This window comes from Schistocerca americana, chromosome 5, assembly GCF_021461395.2.
Source record: "Schistocerca americana isolate TAMUIC-IGC-003095 chromosome 5, iqSchAmer2.1, whole genome shotgun sequence".
Classification (NCBI taxonomy): domain Eukaryota; kingdom Metazoa; phylum Arthropoda; class Insecta; order Orthoptera; family Acrididae; genus Schistocerca; species Schistocerca americana.
This window is the reverse complement of record NC_060123.1, coordinates 336,182,977-336,201,771: the sequence shown is the minus strand read 5'-3', so window position 1 is coordinate 336,201,771 and position 18,795 is coordinate 336,182,977.

The following is an 18,795-nucleotide window of genomic DNA, read 5'->3' as shown; positions in this document are numbered from 1 at the left end:
TTTATGGAAACAAGTAATGTTTGTGACTGTAGGCTTTCTCGGCATCTCGGCATAAACTGTTGTTGAAGGTTTCTTGGGTCTCCAGCCAGGTGGTAGTGTTGATATCTAGCGACGTTTCGGGAAGTGTCATACTACCCATCTTCTGGTGAAGTGTCAAGATTTGCGGAGGGTGGGCTATTTGTATGTGTGGTCACCCCCCCTCCACTAGACCTCGGGTGGTGCGGCGTACGTGCGGTGGTGGGGATAGCGGTCGCCCCTGGCGGCTGCGTTCGGTTCTCGGTGTAAGCATTCTGTCTGTGTCCGTGGCAGAGGACGTTGGTGGGTGTGCCCCCGACAGATTTCCGCTATCGCAGGGTTCCATGCTGCAATGAGTTGGTATCCCTCATCCCTGTTGACCAGATTGTCATGAATCCTTATTTCTATGGATTCTTTGATATCACTTTCCCAGAACCAGATGCTCGGCACAGTACCTTCACGTTTTCGAAGTTGAGGTGTGTTCTTCATTTATGCCGTGTTCTGCTATGGCTGATTTTTCTGTGTGATCTAGTCACACACATCTGCATGTTCTTCGCAACGTTTAGATATACAGTGCTGTGTTTGCCCAATGTATCATTTACCGAATTCACATGGTATGCTGTATACTCCTGGTGTGTTATGGTTCAGCGCATCTTTGGCAGAACCTAGGAGCTCCCTCGTTTTCAGTGGTGCTCGGAGAACAGTTCTGATATTGTATTTGCCCAGAGGTCATGCAATTTTGGCCGAGAACGGACCCACGTATGGAAGGAATGCAAGTCATTTGTCGTCGTCGTCTTCTCCTCCTCCTCCTCTTCCTTTGGGGGTTCTCAATGCTTCCTTTTAAGCACCCTGTTGATCTGTGTTTTGCCGGCCGCGTGACCGAGTGGTTCTAGGCACTTCAGTCCGGAACCGCGCTGCTGCTACGGTCATGGATGTGTGTGATGTCCTTAGGTTGGTTAGGTTTAAGTAGTTCTAAGTCTAGGGAACTGATGGCCACAGATGTTAAGTCCCATAGTGCTTAGAGCCATTTGATCTGCGTTTCACTGTAGCCATTTTGGTGGAAGACTTCCCTTAGATGTTGCAGCTCGGATGGTAGGCTGTCTTTGTCGGCGCTCCCTATGTACCAGGGTGGTCAGTACTGTTTGTCTTTGTGCTGGATGGTGGCAGCTTGTTGCATGAAGGTATAGGTCTGTGTGTGTCTTCTTCCTATGTACTGCATGGCCTAGTGAACCATCTGCCTTCCTCTTAGTTCAGTTATCAAGGAAGGGTAGGCATCCATTTTCCTCCATTTCCATTTGTAAATTTGTTGTTCGGATGGATGCTGTTGAGGTGTTCCAGAAACTCATCTAGCACCTGTTTGCCATGTCCCCACACGACAAAAGTGTCATCAACATAGCAGAAGAAGTCCTTTGGTTTCTGTGTGGCAATTTGAAGGGCCCTCTCATCGAAATTTTCCATATAGAGGTTTGCAATCGCAGGAATTCCCCGTTGCACTGAAAGTAGGTGGTTGTTAGTGCATGTTCGAAGAGGCTGACTGTGTGTGGTTCAAAGTTCTGGGCTAAAAGTACCAAGGAGTCTTGAAAGGGCACTTTCAAGAAAAGCGAAGTCACGTCGAAGCTCACGAGTAGGTCCTCCCTTTGTAGTCGCATGTCCAAGAGTATTTTTATGAATTCGGCCGAGTTTGTCACATGGTGGCTGCAGTGTCCCCCAAGGGGTTTGAGCAGTGTTGCTAGATATTTAGCAAGTCCGTAACTGAGACAGTTGATGGAGTCCACAATTGATCTCAGAGGTACCCATTCCTTATGGATGTTGGGGAGTCTGTAGAGGCGTGGTATCACTGGCCCTCTGGGGTACAGCCGCTTCTTCATTGGCTCAGGTAAGTCAGATTTCTTCAGCAGAGTTATCGTCTTTCTACTCATCGTCAGGGTTGGATCCTTCTTCAGCCTCGTCTTGTAGCAGCAGGTTTATTTTCTGCTGGTACTCGGCAGTGCTTAATAGCACTGTAGCATTCCCTTTGTCCGCTGGTAGGATCATTATATCGGGGGTCATCTCTAAGGGACTGGAGAGCTGCTCATTCTTCCGCAGATATGTTATTTTTAGGTAATCAAGATCTGTTGATTATTCTGCAAGTTTCCCACCTGACTTCCTCTGCTTCCTCCTTTGGAAGCCCTCGTACTGCTTCGTCCATGCCGCTGATAATGTCTCGTTTCGGGAATGTTCTGGGGATGGGGGCAAAATTCAGCCCTTTTCTGCGATTGCGGCAACGTCCAGTTCTTTTCCAGTCAAACTGACCGTGTATCTGGTGTCATTCATCTCCTTTTTTGTCATCTGAGTCCTGGCTAGTCTGCCGAATTTGCCAAGTTGTTTAGATGTAGAGCCCCGTTTTTGCACCTCACTGTTGGAGTACATGCTGCAGTCGGCCCATTCCCACAGATCGGCTGGTAATGTTCTTGTCAGTTGTAGGTGGCATGTGAGGAGGGTGCGCACATTCCTGTCAAGCTCCTTCCGAGTGAAATGAATGCACTCCCTTACTAACGCCATGCCTGCTCGTCGTAATACCCAGTCGGTCTTCTTAGATTTTACTGGGTGTTGAAACCTTGGTAAGATGTTCTCATCTTGGCAGCATTGTAGGAAAGCCAGTGTGCTAAGTTTCACTTTCTTGGTGTGTTCTTTCTGCAGCCGTTTGAAGCTGGAGACTATTTCCTTCCTGTAGAGGTGTCCTCCACTAGACCTCGGGTGACTCCGGTGGACCGGTGGCATGTGCGCGGTGGTGGGGATAGCGGTCACCTCTGGCAGCCGCGTTTGGTTCTCGGTGTAAGCCTTCTGTCTGCGTCCGCGGCAGAGGACATTGATGGGCGCACTCCTGATGGATTGCCGTTATCGCAGGGTTCCGTGCTGCGCTGACTTGGTATCGCTCATCTCTGTTGACCAGATTGTCGTGAATCCTTATTTCTATGGATTATCCCTAGGTTCTGCCAAAGACGCGCTGCACCTTAACACACCAGGAGTATACAGCATACCATGTGAATGCGGTAAACGATACATCGGGTAAACACAGCGATGTATATCTAAATGCTGCGAAGAACATATCAGATGTGTGCAACTAGGCCACACAGAAAAATCAGCCATAGCAGAACACAGCATAAATGAAGAACACACTTTCAACTTCGAAAACAATGAAGGTACTGTGCCGAGCATCTGGCTTCTGGGAAAGCGTTATCAAAGAATCCATTAGATATGAGGGATACCAACTCAGCGCAGCATGGAACACTGTGATAGCGGCAATCTGTTGGGACCGTGCCCGTCAACGTCCTTCGCCGCGGACGCAGACAGAATGCTTACACCGAGAACCGAACGCGGCCGCCGGGGGTGACTGCTATCCCCACCACCGCGCGCATGCCGCTGGTCCACCACAGCCACTCGAGATCTAGTGGAGAGGGGTGACCGTGTATATAAATAGCCCACCCTCCGCGAATCTCAACACTTCGCCAGAAGATGGGTGGTATGACACTTCTCGAAACGTTACTAGATATCAACGCTACCACCCGGCTGGAGTCCCGAGAAACCGTCATCACAAGTGATGTTCTCCGTCGTTTTCAGGGAGTCGACAAAATCGATGCATATGGCAACCAGAGAGTTGGAAATTAGATGATAAACTTTGTGCAATGTCTTGCATAAAAGATTGTGGCTATATACCTACAAGGTGCAGCTGCTTTAGGTATTTATTTAACAGACAAACCTCAGCGTGAACAGTTTACAGTGGATATGATAGACAATACTGATACAAACAATGACTTTTTGGAAAAGATTTGTTTCTCCAGTGAGGCACTATTTCATGTATCTGGCAGACTGAATCTTCATAATGTTTGTACGTAAGATTCACAGCATCCTCATGTTGCACTTGAAATGGAAAGAGACAGTCCCAAGGTCAATGTCTGGTGCGGACTGAAACACAAATGCATCATTGGTCCATTCTTTTTCATTGAGAATCCCGTCAACAGTGGTATTTACGTGGTCATGTTGCAAGAATTTGCTGTGCCACAATTGGAATACCTGCAACCTGATGTGATATTCAAGCAGGATGGGGCAGCACCCTACTGGTCTCTAAATGGCTATCTATTTCTAAGTGAAAAGTTTGTGAATAGTTGGATTGGACAAGATGGTCCAGTCCGATGGCCACCATGGTACTCTGACCTCCTTCCTGTGGAGATTTGTAAAGGATATAGTGTACCAAACCAAGGTTAGAGACCTACAAGACTTGAAGGAATGCATTTGAACATGTCATTGTGCAGAGCTTGAATTGTACATGGGGAGAAATGAAATTCAGACTAGACATTATTCATGCCACTAAGAGTGCACACATTGACACATATGAATGAGGAAACAAAACTATGAATTATCTTATCACATGTCAAAAACCGTTTGTTAATATGTAGTATAGTTTTGAAGGTATTAAAGTCTTAAGTTGTAAAGATAATTTATGGGTGTCCGTATGGTCTTTTGCATTGTACTTAGCAGTTCGATATGGCATCTGTGGACTTGTCTCATATCTATGTACTTTTCTTATCCCTAACAGTTTTGACACTGGCCTTTCAGAATGAGTAGTAGTATCCTGAATGTGTTAAGTTGTGCAGTGTACCATATGCTGGTATGACGCTGCTTATGTGCAATATTAGTATGATATCTCTTGTTTACAATGGAGCATGTCTTTTGCTTAATATCAGTCAGGAAAATGGAAAAGAATTTATCAATGGTTTTATTAATATATGTTATATGAAACCAGTCCATTTTCTTTAAATGGTTTATCATATTGTTTTTATTGGATTCACCTGGAATTCTATTTGTCTCTTATCCTCCTGTAGTTTGTTTGCATTAGATTCACCTTGAATTCTATTTCTCTCTTATCCTCATGTACTATCGAGAACTGAATTTTCTATTTTAAGTCATAGTCCTACATCGTCCAGTATTCCTATTTCTATAAAATCACATTCAAGAAAGTCTGGGTACATTAGTAAATATGTTATCAAGAGATGCATGTAGTCTAGTGGGCTTTGCTTTGAGACATCATCAGTAGTTCAAGGGCTTCAGAGAATTTATCAATTATTCACATCTTTCCCTTTGCCCTTACATCTATGTCAATATTTGCTACAGCTATAATTTTATGCTGTTTATAGACAGACAATTGTGATATTAATGTATTAATTTTTGCTGTTAATACGGTCTCTTATCAGAGCTTGGAGTTTAAGAACTTGAGACAGTTAACATTTTTTGCACGTGCATAAAAATGTCGGCTACTTTAGGTGTACTTTCGACTCAAATTCTGCTAAGATCTATGACTGAATAAATGTAAATCAATGTTACTTTTAATGTAGATTGAGGCCTCGCCATGTGAAATGCTTGTTCTGCAGTAGCTAGTAACTAGCAAGTATGAAACACTGATGTCAATTCTTTCAAGCCAATATTGCAGTTCACTGATTTTTAACTCCAAGAGATTGTACATTTATATGAAGGAGGAGAACATCACTATTGGCACAGAAAAGTATTTTGATTTCATTGGGTCCTGCATGTTCATTAATTTTCACTTGTCAATTTAGAGCACGACAACAGCACAGTTACCTGAACGAATTAGTATGTTGGAGTTCTCTCTTAATGTAATTTCTACCTCCTTCCACTATAATGTTTCCTTTATAAAAAAAAATAAGAATATGGCAAACAGTACATAAGCAAGCACTGAAAGACAGTCTGTTAAAACAGAAGCTTTTGCTTCTGCTGAAAAAATATTTATTTTAGATGCAATGCCGCTCAAGATAATTCCATAAGAGAACACTGCAAATATATGAAAATTAAGCCTGTGCTCCACTCTTTCAGTCAACAATGAGATAATGTTTTTGTTGCTGTGGTCTTCAGTGTGGAGACTGTTTTAATGCAGTGGAAGCCTCACCATCTCTACGTAACTACTGCAGCCTACATCCATTTGAACCTGCTTGCTGTAGTAAAGCCTTGGTCTTCCTCTATAAGTTTTACCTCCCCATTTCAATATTGAAATTGGTAATGTATTTATGCCATAGGATATGTTCTATCAAACGATTCCTTCTTTTACTCAAGTTGTGCCATAAATTTCTTTAACCCCCAATTCGATTCATGGTTCTCCACTAGTCATCTGATATACATTTAGTGTTAAGAAATTTCCCATTGTAGGTAAGCTTTCCTGGCTATACTGGTTCGCAATGCATATCTACTCTACTTTGCTTATAAGTAGTTATTCTGCAACCCAAATTGCAAGACTCATCTAGTACTTGTAGCGCCTCATTTCCTAAACTAATTCCCTCATGTAATTATGAGAGTAAAACATGGTGAACTGAGCTACTTTATTAGTTCATCCATGTGCTGATTATATTTCAACTTTTGTAGTTAAAGCCCAAGGAATGCTAAAAAGCCTTCTTGGCTGTTTGAAACTGTATAATGAAGACCTCTCTGAGATTATGACAAACTGCTACAAACCTGTTCCCCTATCACTAAGCTGTGCTTGGTGAGGTGTAGTTTGGGCCCGTGATGAATATATTGTATCAGCAGCAATCATTTTAGTTTTTTTAACATCTTTTAAAGTAATTAGAAAATCATTTATATGGTTCAAGAACAAAAGTGGACCCAGTTCAGTGCATGGCATATTTAAACTAAGAGCCACTTGAGGGATATTGTGCCAAATTCTGTCTAATTGGCTCATTAGATCATTAAAATCCTAAGGTGGTCAGAGGCCCCTGTCCATGATGCTCCGAACTTTTACAATTGGAGGGAGATCTGGTGACCAAAGTAGAGTTTGGCAAGCGCGAAAAAAAACAGTAGAAGTCCTTGTCATATGCAGGTGGGCATTATCTTACTGAAATGTGAGCCAATGATGGCTTGCCATCAAGGGCAACAAAATGGCACATAGAGTATCGTTGACAAACTGCTGTGCTGCAAGGGTGCTGTGTATGACAAACAAAGAGGTTGTGCTGCGAGAAGAAATGGCCCCTCAGACCATCACACCTGGTTGTCATGCCATATGGCAGGCAACAAGTCAGATTAGTCTCCAGCTGCTGTCTGAGGCATCCCTAGACACGTCTTCACTGGTCATTAGGTCTCACTTAGAAGCGGGACTCATCACTGAAGACAGTTCTACTCCAGTCAATCAGATTCCAGACGGAAGATGTGCCTGCAGATGACCCGTACAGTGGTGGGATACCAACCTGATCGCCACCACCCGATATGGCCCAACGACCAGGAGTGATGGTCTGGGGTACCATTTTTTCTCATAGCAGGACCCCTTTGGTTGTCATCTGCAGCATCACTACAACACAGCGGTATGTTGACGATATTTTATGCCTCATTTTGTTGCCCTTCACGGCAAGCTATCATGGGCTTACATTTCAGCAAGATAATGCCCACCCACACATGGTGAGAGTTCCTGCTGCTTGTCTTTTTGCTTGCCAAACCGTACCTTCACCAGCAAGATCTCTGTATCTCTCCCCATTTAAGAACTCAATAGGACAACAACTCCATCAATCAGTGCCAAGCCAAATAAATAACTTCTTGTTTAAGGCCCAGAAATGGACCAACATGTTATTGACTTGCTCAATTTGTGAAGCCTTTTCTCTTGAATAATTCATCCATTTTTTCTGAAATTGTCATCATTTGTTTCTCTGTACATGTAGATCACATCTATCAATTTCTTTCCCATTTGGATAATTCCTTTGTGGTGTCTTTTTTTTTGAGTGTACATTAATACTGTCACATTGTAACCACAGTTACATCAAAATATGAAAGCAGGGTTGTCAGTGAAGTGCAACACTAACCAAAGTACAAACAGAACAGAACTACTGTCTGGATTGAGAGTGCTGCAATTTATACAGGCATAAAATATTCCAGAATATGCATACATTACAAACAAGAAATTTTGAGAACCTTTTAGAAATGATAAAAATTAAATAACAAATAGTTGCTAGTGACCTATAGCATGCCAGCCACTGACACTTAGCACTACTACACATTGCAAGCAGCAATATACAAAGTGTTTCCTTGGAAAATAACTTATTCAGTAGCCACCATTGTGAACCATTTATTAACAGATTACTGGTTTTGAGATGTGATATCTCATTATCATATATCACACGTATAAGAAACAAGGGGTCATAAAATTGGACAATAACACTTGGTAACAGCAGTTATGACTTCACAATTGGATTGGATTGTTTGGGGAAGGAGACCAGACAGCAAGGTCATCGGCCTCATCGGATTAGGGAAGGACGGGGAAGGAAGTCGGCCGTTCCCTTTGAAAGGAACCATCCCGGCATTTGCCTGGAGCGATTTAGGGAAATCACAGAAAACCTAAATGAGGATGGCTGGACACGGGATTGAACCGTCGTCCTCCCGAATGCGAGTCCAGTGTGCGAGCCACTGCGCCACCCCGCTCGGTGACTTCACAGTTGTTTGTAAAATATGGTAATGGAATTTTATATATCCAAATCAGTATTGTCCTAATAAATGGTTTTCAATGATGCACATGGACTTCTAAAATAAGCAAAATGTTACACTCACCACATTCATCGTGAAAATGTGAAGTCTATGAAGTTGTTTCAACAAGGGCATGCACTTTCATGGCTGGAGTCCACTTCAATAAAATTCTTCTGGATGTGTGTGTGTGACCTAATCATGATAAGATAGATAAACCTATGAATGTTTTGGTTACTATTGCTTGTAGAAACTTGTATCTTACATTGTTCTTATGTAGTTGGTGGGCCGTTTGTTATTTGCTATTCTTCCTGGAGCTCTTGATCTTGTCCCTTGTTGTCATAGATTTCTGTATGGTACAGTCACTATAACCATTTGCCCACAAAATGATTAGTAGCTTGAATAGTTCACCCCCCCCCCCCCCTCCCAAATCTGTTGGTATCACAAGTTTGGTTCACTCTTGTGGTGAATGTATTAATCACAGAGTTCTTCGGTTTCTAGCAGTCGTGAGATGTGGTCAGATGCCTGTCTATTGTTGTTGGCTTCCTTACCACTCTGTGTCCCAGTTTCCACTATCATTTGCCCTATAGATTTCCACATCCAAAAAGGAAGCACACCACCCTTTTCAATTTTCACTGTGAATTGTATTGTGTCTTACAGCTGGTTTAGATACAGATGGAAACTGAAGTTTGTTTTATCTTTGTGGCCAAATCGTGCTGGCTCTGGTACATGGGCACCAAGGACTGCTGTCTTACTGTGCTTTGATGGCTACCCTACTGCATGCCACACTGAAGACAACAAGAAACACTGATAGGTCTCAGGTGCCATCAGCTAAAACTAAGTAGCAGTAGCACTGCATTGTGATGGCAGCTTCCACTGTATTCACAAATTACAATCAGTAAAAATTAATATAAAAGAATTTCCAGCAATAAGAATTTAATATCTCCCCTCCCCTTGATCCTAGCAACACATTAAAACAAAGCATGCCAGGATGTTCAGCCATTTTCTAATAATATATATAATACAGGAATTTTAGCCACAAGTAGTAACTCTGATGAAGGCTGCCTGCAGCAGTAACTGAAATGTCAGTAGTTTTATCAGTTATGACTTGGTCACACATTACAATTGTTACAGTTCTCTTGTTGCTATAATGAGTGTGTGATTAGCTATGAGGAAATTTAACCAAGTATGCCTTATTAACATCTTCTTTACTACTTATCACTTATACTTGGTCATAAGTTCATATTCTTCAATCATGAAACCAATCACAATTTCTCCATAGTTGCAGCTTCAGTTATCATTCAGTCCTTGAACTGTACACTTTGGTCATTGCTGATGTTGCTTTTCGACCGTCTGGCCTCACATCCAAGAAACTGGAGCCGTGATGACAGTTTAAAACTTTTTCTCTCATGGTAAATTGTATTAAAGACCAGACGTTCAGAACGTATTTGAGCTCTAACCTGGAATTCAAATTGCCCTTCTGTCTTCTCTCCATGTAACAAATTCTCCTGATTCTGCATTTATACCTTTGTGAGCTACCATTCCATTGGTGAAATATTAAGTTGTTCTCCTTTTATTATTATGGTCTGATGGCAGAGACATGTACTAGTTGTTGACTGGGCATCAAAACCATGGGCCTGTGACATGGGATTAATCTGAGCATTCTGTAGCTCTTCTGTGAATCAGAATGCCATTATTTATGATTTATTTTGAAGTCCCAAACATACTGCACAGCCAGATTCATTGTTTCGCCCATTCAAAAATGTATCTAATGCTCTTTGCGCACATTAGATTAACTTTTAAATATGGTATGGTAAGTTCTGGAAAATTTTAAATAATTTGGAGTAACTCACTGGATAGCCCACAACATGTATTCTAGCCCAAAAAAGGATTCACCCAAAAGAGAAGTTTACAGTTTTGCTTAATTGCCTATTGGCAGTTCAATGGCTCGACTATTCAGAGATGTTGCCTTTACTCAACCTTACTTACATTAACTTTTCCAGTTTTAATTACATTAATTTATCCATAGTGACTGGCCCTCCATAGCTGTGGGCAAAATAACTTTGTAGGTAGTACAGTAACCAGCCACTTTCTTTATTCAAAGACATGTTTCAGGCTTTCACCTATTACGCCAGCTGAAGGTGGGTGAAAGCTCGAAATGCATAAATGTTGTTGTTGTTGTCCTGAAGACCAACTTCATACAGCCCTCCATACTAATCCAACCTCTGCAAGCCGCTTCATCTCTGCATAATTATTGCAACCTAAATTGATTTGAACCTGCTTATAGCAGTCAAACCTTAGTCTCCCTCTATCAGGCAATCCCTCATTTTGATCAAGTTGTGGCATAAATTTTTTTCTCCCAATTTGATTCAGTACCGCTCTCATTAGTTATTCGACGTACCCATCTAATTTTCAGCATTCTTTTGTAGCAACACATTAAAGAAACTTTTTCTCTTATTATCTTAGCTGTCTATTGTCCATGTTTCACTTCTGTGCAAGGCTACTCTGAAAATAAATACCTTCAGGAAAGACTTCTAAACATTAAAATTTGTATTTGTTGTTAACACAAATTGATGTCTTTTCAGAAAGTTTTACTTCCTATAGCCAGTCTGAATTTTAGATCTCTTTACTTTGGTCACTGTCAGTAATTTTGATTCCCAAATCCAGTTGAATTAGGTGCATATTATGAGAGTTGGGTATACCTAGCATAATTCTGTCTGTGTGTGATAGCTCTGTGTCAATACTAGAAAGGGTAAGATAACAGGTCTTATAAAGCAGTCTCAAACTTCTGAGTGGAATAAGGGGGTGCCCCACGTCTCTCTCATACCTGGTTTCTGACAGGTTAACTGATTACTTACGCAAACAAAGGGAGAGCAGCTTTATGCCTTGGGTGAAGACAAAAAGAGGAAGAAAAATCCAGAATTAAGTGAAAAGATATAGGAAGAAGAAGGCACAAACCAGTGAACAAGAATTGGCAACCCACTAGTGGAAATGCAGAAAGAGGATTGTTAAACTAAGACCATAAAAAAAGCGAACAAAAGGGAAAACCCTTCTGGCATAAGCAAGGACTTCCAGCGAGGGCATAAAATCCATGTATGGTTCACGTACAGTGATTTAGGCCGCTATATTACTGTAAATGTGCAGAAGGGTAAATATAAGGCACAGAAAATAAATGACACTGTTCTGGAACGTGAGTATCCTAGTGGTAGGCCAATAGAAGATGCTAAACTGTGTGATATATTGTCAGCATTGAAGTGTGCACTTCCAGTCCACCATGGCTTATATCAAAATTTGAAATTGGACTGTGGAAATGACATAGAAGAGATAATGAATGTGTTGTTATTTAGTGTGTTAGTGAAAATGATGTATAGTTATTTTTTCTATTGTATTTGAAAATGTGTGTTGTGTCTACAATATCATCTATAGTCATTAGTCAAGTGAAGGCTTTTTTCCAGTAATAATCAATGTATTCTGCCCCACATTTTCAGCAAGTTAATACAGTACCCACATAAAGGAATCCATAAAACTTTCTGTTTATATAAGTTACAGGCTCTCTAACAAAATACTAAATCAAATTACCTCCCATTAGGAATGTGGGTGCACTCAACAACTGTGATATGACTTTCAAATGATAGAGCACAGCAGTGAGTCATATTTTTCTTTCAGGTTTTATTTGCCGAATCTAGATTTTGGCTATTGCCTAACCAGTATCAATGCGAAAAAATAAAAAACGTACATAATCAGTTGATAGTATAAAAAGTTACAATCTATATGGCTTATACAGTAGATTACATACCACTATTTCATGGTATCAATGCATATCCTACTACCCAGTTCCCTGTTTTGGTTTGTCACAGTTCATTCAAGACTACTGCATAATGAAGGTAGGCTTTGCAGAGAACACGTCGGTTGGTTGTGTGACGCCCTCTATATGAACTACATAATATGTGACGCCCTCTATATGAACTACATAATACATAACACTCCAAGAAAAGCAGCTATGGTCTCTAGTAAAAAACTTTAAATTTGCATAGGAATAGCACAAAATAAAACATAAGTACAATTATTTACATTTCAGCCTGACGTATTGCCACATTTAACAAGAAACATAGAAGATGGAAAAAAATTCCAGATTCACTCCTTGTGAGGCAACTGTTTTGTTATTTCTTAAAAACACATATGTAACGTCAGATTGGTAAAACTTTTTAAAATATATTTACAAATCACAAGGAGGCACATGCTGTATGCTGTGATTATTAGAATTGGTTTGATTTAAATGTTTTTATCTTTTATACTATTTATCTCTTTATTTAATCATCATGACACACACGTGGTTCCTCGTATTTACTGAATAGTTCATAGATGGCGGCAAATGTCAGCAAGATGGATAGTTGGTGTGACTTGCCATTCCATTATGGATGAAGAGCGTACTAATCTCTGTGCCACTTCAAACAGATTTTAATTACAAAAAACAATAAAACCAATATACTGAACTGCTGTTATTAACAACCTTCATGCATCTGAATGAACTTATATTGGAGAAAATTCTGTAGGTTCAGTATTATAACCATCATGCTCGTACATTACTATGGTAATGGCTGCTACATATCAGCAAGATGGCAGATTTGTGTAATAAAACCTGAAAGAAAAGGACAACTGAGTGCTGTGCTCTGTTATTTGAAAATGCTAAATATATCGAAGTATACTTTTGGGGGTATCCACTTCTTCCACTATACCCTTTAATTTTCTGGAACACAAAAGGAGCTTACTTGAGCTTTACTTGTATCAGTTTTTTCATTATTTTGTAAGTAATTTGTGCCAGAATATTGTTGACAGTCTTATATAAGAAGTGATTGATTGCCTACTTTCTCAAGTAACTGTTTTTAATTGGGCTAATGCAATCTGCACTATGGCTACAAACCAGGTAGGCTGCAGCAACAATGTGATTCCTCCGCACCCCTCCCTCCCTCCCTCCCAAGGGCATTGCTCAATTTTTGCACAATTTATCAACCTTCTATGTGCCTGTCTGTTGTTCAAGCATTTCTACTATTTGGCAAGTAATGGTGTAAGCCATATATCTATTATGACTTTTTGAGCATATGGCAGCACTTTGGTTATTGAAACTACAGATCTGTAGAAATAAATAATAACCTCTTCAACATCAAGCATGAGGTAAGACATACATCACTATCTTATTATATTTCAAAAGCCACAATGGAAAAATCAATGACAGGTGCAAAAAACATACCCCACTACTAAATTGAAAAGGAGTACCTGAAAATTTTTTACAGAAGCATCTTCGAATCATCATGACACACACGTGGTTCCTCGTATTTACTGAATAGTTCATAGGTGGCGGCAAATGTCAGCAAGATGGATAGTTGGTGTGACTTGCCATTCCATTATGGATGAAGAGCGTACTAATCTCTGCGCCACTTCAAACAGATTTTAATTACAAAATTGAAAGGGGAGGCATAAAAAAAGTAGACCCCCACACAGAACCAAAAGAGTAATCTGCAATACATGTACTTTCTTTTTTTTTCTTATAGGATTGTAGACATATTTTGTTGACTTAAAAAGTGAAAACTGATATGCACTGCATTTCAGTTCATACATACACAGCTGGTGTAATGCAACTTACTCAAGGTCATGGTCTAAAATCACTATTTTGGAACCACTATCCAAATTAGTAACAGGCAAATAGCCAAGAAGTATTTTAATGTAGTTGTACAATCAGCATATGAATATGATGTTGAAAACTATGGAGTAGAATAGTGACTGATATCAGGAGGGATAATCACTCACCATATAAGACACACATCACAGTAGATAGGTACATAAACAAGAACTGGATCTTGACAGCCAAGTAAAAGACCTTCTTCTTCAAAGCACAATGACTTTTTGTCACTCTTTCTTCTAGTCCTTGTTCCTCCCTTCCCCTGGCTTCGCTTTGTTTATCCCATCTGTCTCACTCGACACCAGTCTTTGCGCCAGACTGGTTACAGTGCCAGGACGATGTGTAGTGTGAAGCTCATAAGTTAATATGTTGAGTTACCATTTCAGTTCCTTGTTATGTGCTCCTCTGTTGCTCAGTGTCTCATCTCAAGAGTGGGTGAAAAATCCCTATCGATTGCATTGAAAGATCATACTAAATTGAGCATCTACAAAATAATGTTGAAAATTATCATTATGAGAACAGATATACAAAAATCTTTGGTTTCTTATGTTTACCCTGAGAGATAGCTATTTTCTGATGAATAGTTCGCCAGCCAAGCAAAAATGAATACAATGTCAAAGACCAAGTATTTATAATAACTATCATTTCCAGATACATAGTTATTCTGAATATATGGAAGTGGTGTGGTAACGTAGATGATGATATAATTTACTATCTGAAGTTTCAATACAAAATTCATTGTAAATATTAAAAGTAAACTCAACAGTGACTGGTTACAGCATGTTACATGTATATAAATGTTATCAATTTTTTGCTGATGACTATCTTAATTAATGTATTGGCATAATTCCTAATAGTATTGTTTTTTGTTGAGCCTGCAATTGGGCTCAACTATGACAGGCACTGAAAGCCTCATGTGTTGCTTTTCTGGTAGAAAAGGATGCTTCAGGTAAAATTTGCCTATATCAAATGAAAGCTATATATTTAGCATACTGCGTAATATTCAGTCCTGCACTGCCTTTTTGTGAAAAAAATATGAGCTTATCGAGTATCTGAGCAAATTTGCGACTGGATTCGACTTCCTTGCAGGCAGAACTCAACACGTCACTCTTAACGGAACAAAATTGACAGATGTAAAGGTAATTTTTGGTGTAGTGTGAGAGGACCGCTACCGTTTACAGCATGTATAAATGATCTAGCAGAAAACATCAAATGCTCTCCAAGGCTGTTCGCAGATAGTGCGTTTGTCTATAACAAAATAGCAATGCCAGAAGACATTAACAATTTGCAGAATGACCTCCAGAGAATGTATGAATGGTGGCAGATGACCCTGAACATAAATAAATGTAACAGTTGCCACCCATAGGAAAAGAAATTCACTACTATACAGCTCCACTACTGACGACAAGCTGCTGGAAACAGTGTTGTTAGTGTTGTGATCTTCAGTCCAAAGACTTGTTTGATGCAGCTCTCCATGCTACTCTACCCTGTGCAAGCCTCTTCATCTCCGATACCTATTGCAACCTACATCTTTCTGAATCTGCTTAGTGTATTCATCTCTTGGTCTCCCTCTACGATTTTTACCCTCCATGCTGCCCTCCAATACTAAATCGGTGATCCCTTGAAACGACTTCCTGACAAATCTATACTCGATGTTAACAAATTTCTCTTCTTCAGAAACGTTTTCCTTGCCATTGCCAGTCTACATTTTATATTCTCTCTACTTCGACCATCGTCAGTTATTTTGCTCCCCAAATTGCAAAACTCATCTACTACTTTAAGTGTCTCATTTCCTAATTAATTCCTTCTGCATCAGCCAATTCATTTTGACGACATTCCGTTATCCTCATTTTGCTTTTGTTGATGTTCATCTTATATCCTCCTTTCAAGACACTGTCCAACTGCTCTTCCAAGTCCTTTGCTGTCTCTGACAGAATTACAATGTCATTGGCAAACCTCAAAGTTTTAATTTGTGGATTTTAATTCCTACTCTAAATTTTTCTTTTATTTCCTTTACTGCTTGCTCAATATACAGATTGAATAACATTGAGGATAGGTTACAAACCAGTATCACTCCCTTCTCAAGCACTGTTTCGCTTTCATGCCCCCTCAACTGCCATCTGGTTTCTGCACAAATTGTAAAAAGCCTTTCACTCCCTGTATTTTACCCCTGTCACCTTTAGAATTTGAAAGAGCGTATTCCAGTCAACATTGCCAATAGCTTTCTCCGAGTCTACAAATGCTATAAACATAGGTTTATCTTTCCTTAACCTATCTTCTATGAGAAGTTGTAGGATCAGTATTGCCTTGCGTGTTCCTACATTTCTTTGGAATTCAAATTGATCTTCCCTTAGGTCGGATTCTACAGGTGTTTCCATTCTTCTGTAAAGGATTGGTGTTAGTATTTTCCAACCATGATTTATTAAACTGATAGTTTGGTAATTTTCACACCTGTCAGTATCTGCTTTCTTTGGAACTGGAATTACTATGTTCTTGAAAGTCTGCGGGTATTTAACCTGTCTCTTACATCTTGCTCACCATACGGAAGAGTTTTGTCATGGCGGGCTCTTCCAAGGCTATCGGTAACCCTAACAGAATGTTGTCTACTTCCAGGGCCCTGTTTTGACATAAGTCCTTCAGTATTTTGTCAAATTCTTCATTCAGCAACTTATCTCCCTTCTCATCTCCATCTACATACTCTTCCATTTCCATAATATTGCCCTCACGTACATCTCCATCATATACACACTCTATGTACTCCTTCCAACTTTCTGCTTTCCCTTCTTTGCTTAGGACTGGTTTGCCATCTGAGCTCTTGATATTCATACTAGCGGTCCTCTTTTCTCTCAAGGTCTCTTTAATTTTCCTGTAGGCGGCATCTGTCGTTTCCCAAGTGACACATGCTTCTAAAGGATTACTTTTTTTTCTCTAGCCATTGCTGCTTAGCCATTTTGCACTTCATGTCAATCCTATTTTTTAGACATTTGTATTTCTTTTCACCTGCTTCACTTACTCCATTTTTATATTTCCTCCTTTCATTATTTAAATTCAATATCTCTTATGTAACTCAAGGATTTCTACTATCCACAAGTCTTTTCACCTGCTTGATACTCTACTGTCTTCACTATTTCATCTCTCAAAGCTATCCATTCTTCTTCTACAGTATTCCTTTTCCCTGTTCTTGTCAGTTGTTCCCTAATGCTCCCTCTGAAACACTCTTCCAGTTTATCCAGGTCCCATCTCCTTAATTTCCCACCTTTTCACAGTTTCTTCAGTTTTAATCTACAGTTCATAAGCAATAGATTGTGGGCAGAGCCCACATCTCCCCCTGGAAAGGTCTTAAAATTTAAAACCTGGTTCCTATATCTCTGCCTTACCATTACCAACCTGAAACCTCTCGGTGTCTCCAGGTCTTTTCCATGTATACGACCTTCTTTCATGATTCTTAGACCAAGTGTTAGCTATGATTAAATTATGCTCTGTGCAAAATTCTACCAAGCAGCTTCCTCTTTCATTCCTTATCCCCTGTACATATCCACCTATTGCTTTTCCTTCTCGTATGTCGAATTCCAGTCCCCCATGACTACTAGATTTTCACTATCTGAATAATTTCTTTTATCGCATCATACATTTCTTCAATCTCTTCATCATCAGCAGAGCTAGTTGGCATCTCAACTTGTACTACTGTGGTAGGCATGGGCTTCATGCCTATCTTGACTACAATAACACATTCATTATGCTGTTCGTAATAGCTTACCCACATTCCTATTTTTGATTTTGTATTTATAACCCTGTATTCACCTGACAAAGTCCTGCCTCTCCTCCCACTGAACTTTACTAATTCCCACTATATCTAGCTTTAACCTATCCATTTCAGTTTTAGAATTTTCTAACCTACCTACCCAATTAAGGGACCTGACATTTCACACTCTGATACATAAAACACCTGTTTTATTTCTCCTGATATCGACATCCTCCTAAGTAGTCTCCTCCCAGAGATCTGTGAATGAGGTACTGTTTTATCTCTGGAATATTTTACCAAGAGGATGCCATCATCATTTAACCATACAGCAGAGCTATATGCCCTCAGGAAAAATTACAGTTGTAGCTGGAAACAGTATCTGCCAAAAAATATCTAGGAGTAACTATCCAGAGCGAATTACCACATAAAAACAAAGAGTGGAAAAAGCAGATGCCAGACTCGGATTGATAGGAAGAATCTTAAGGAAACTTTCATCCACGAAGGAAATGTTTTGTATAGTACTTGTTCAACCGATTCTTGAGTATTGTTCATCTTTCTTGAATCCCTACCAGATAGGACTGATAGAAAATATGGAGATGATCCAATGAAGAGTGGCACGTTTCTTCAAATTTCCAGAGAGCACTTTTCAGGAAGAGTTGGACAACATAGTACTAGAGTCGGACAACATATTACTTCCCCCCACATTTGTCTCACATAATGACCATGGGGAGAAAATTAGAAGCAATACAGAGGCTTAACCGACAGTTATTCTTCCCACATACTAGTCATGTTTGGAACTGGGTTGGAGAGCTCAGTTAGTGATATGAAAAGTATCCTCTGCCCCACACCATTAGCTCGCTTGCAGAGTATGATG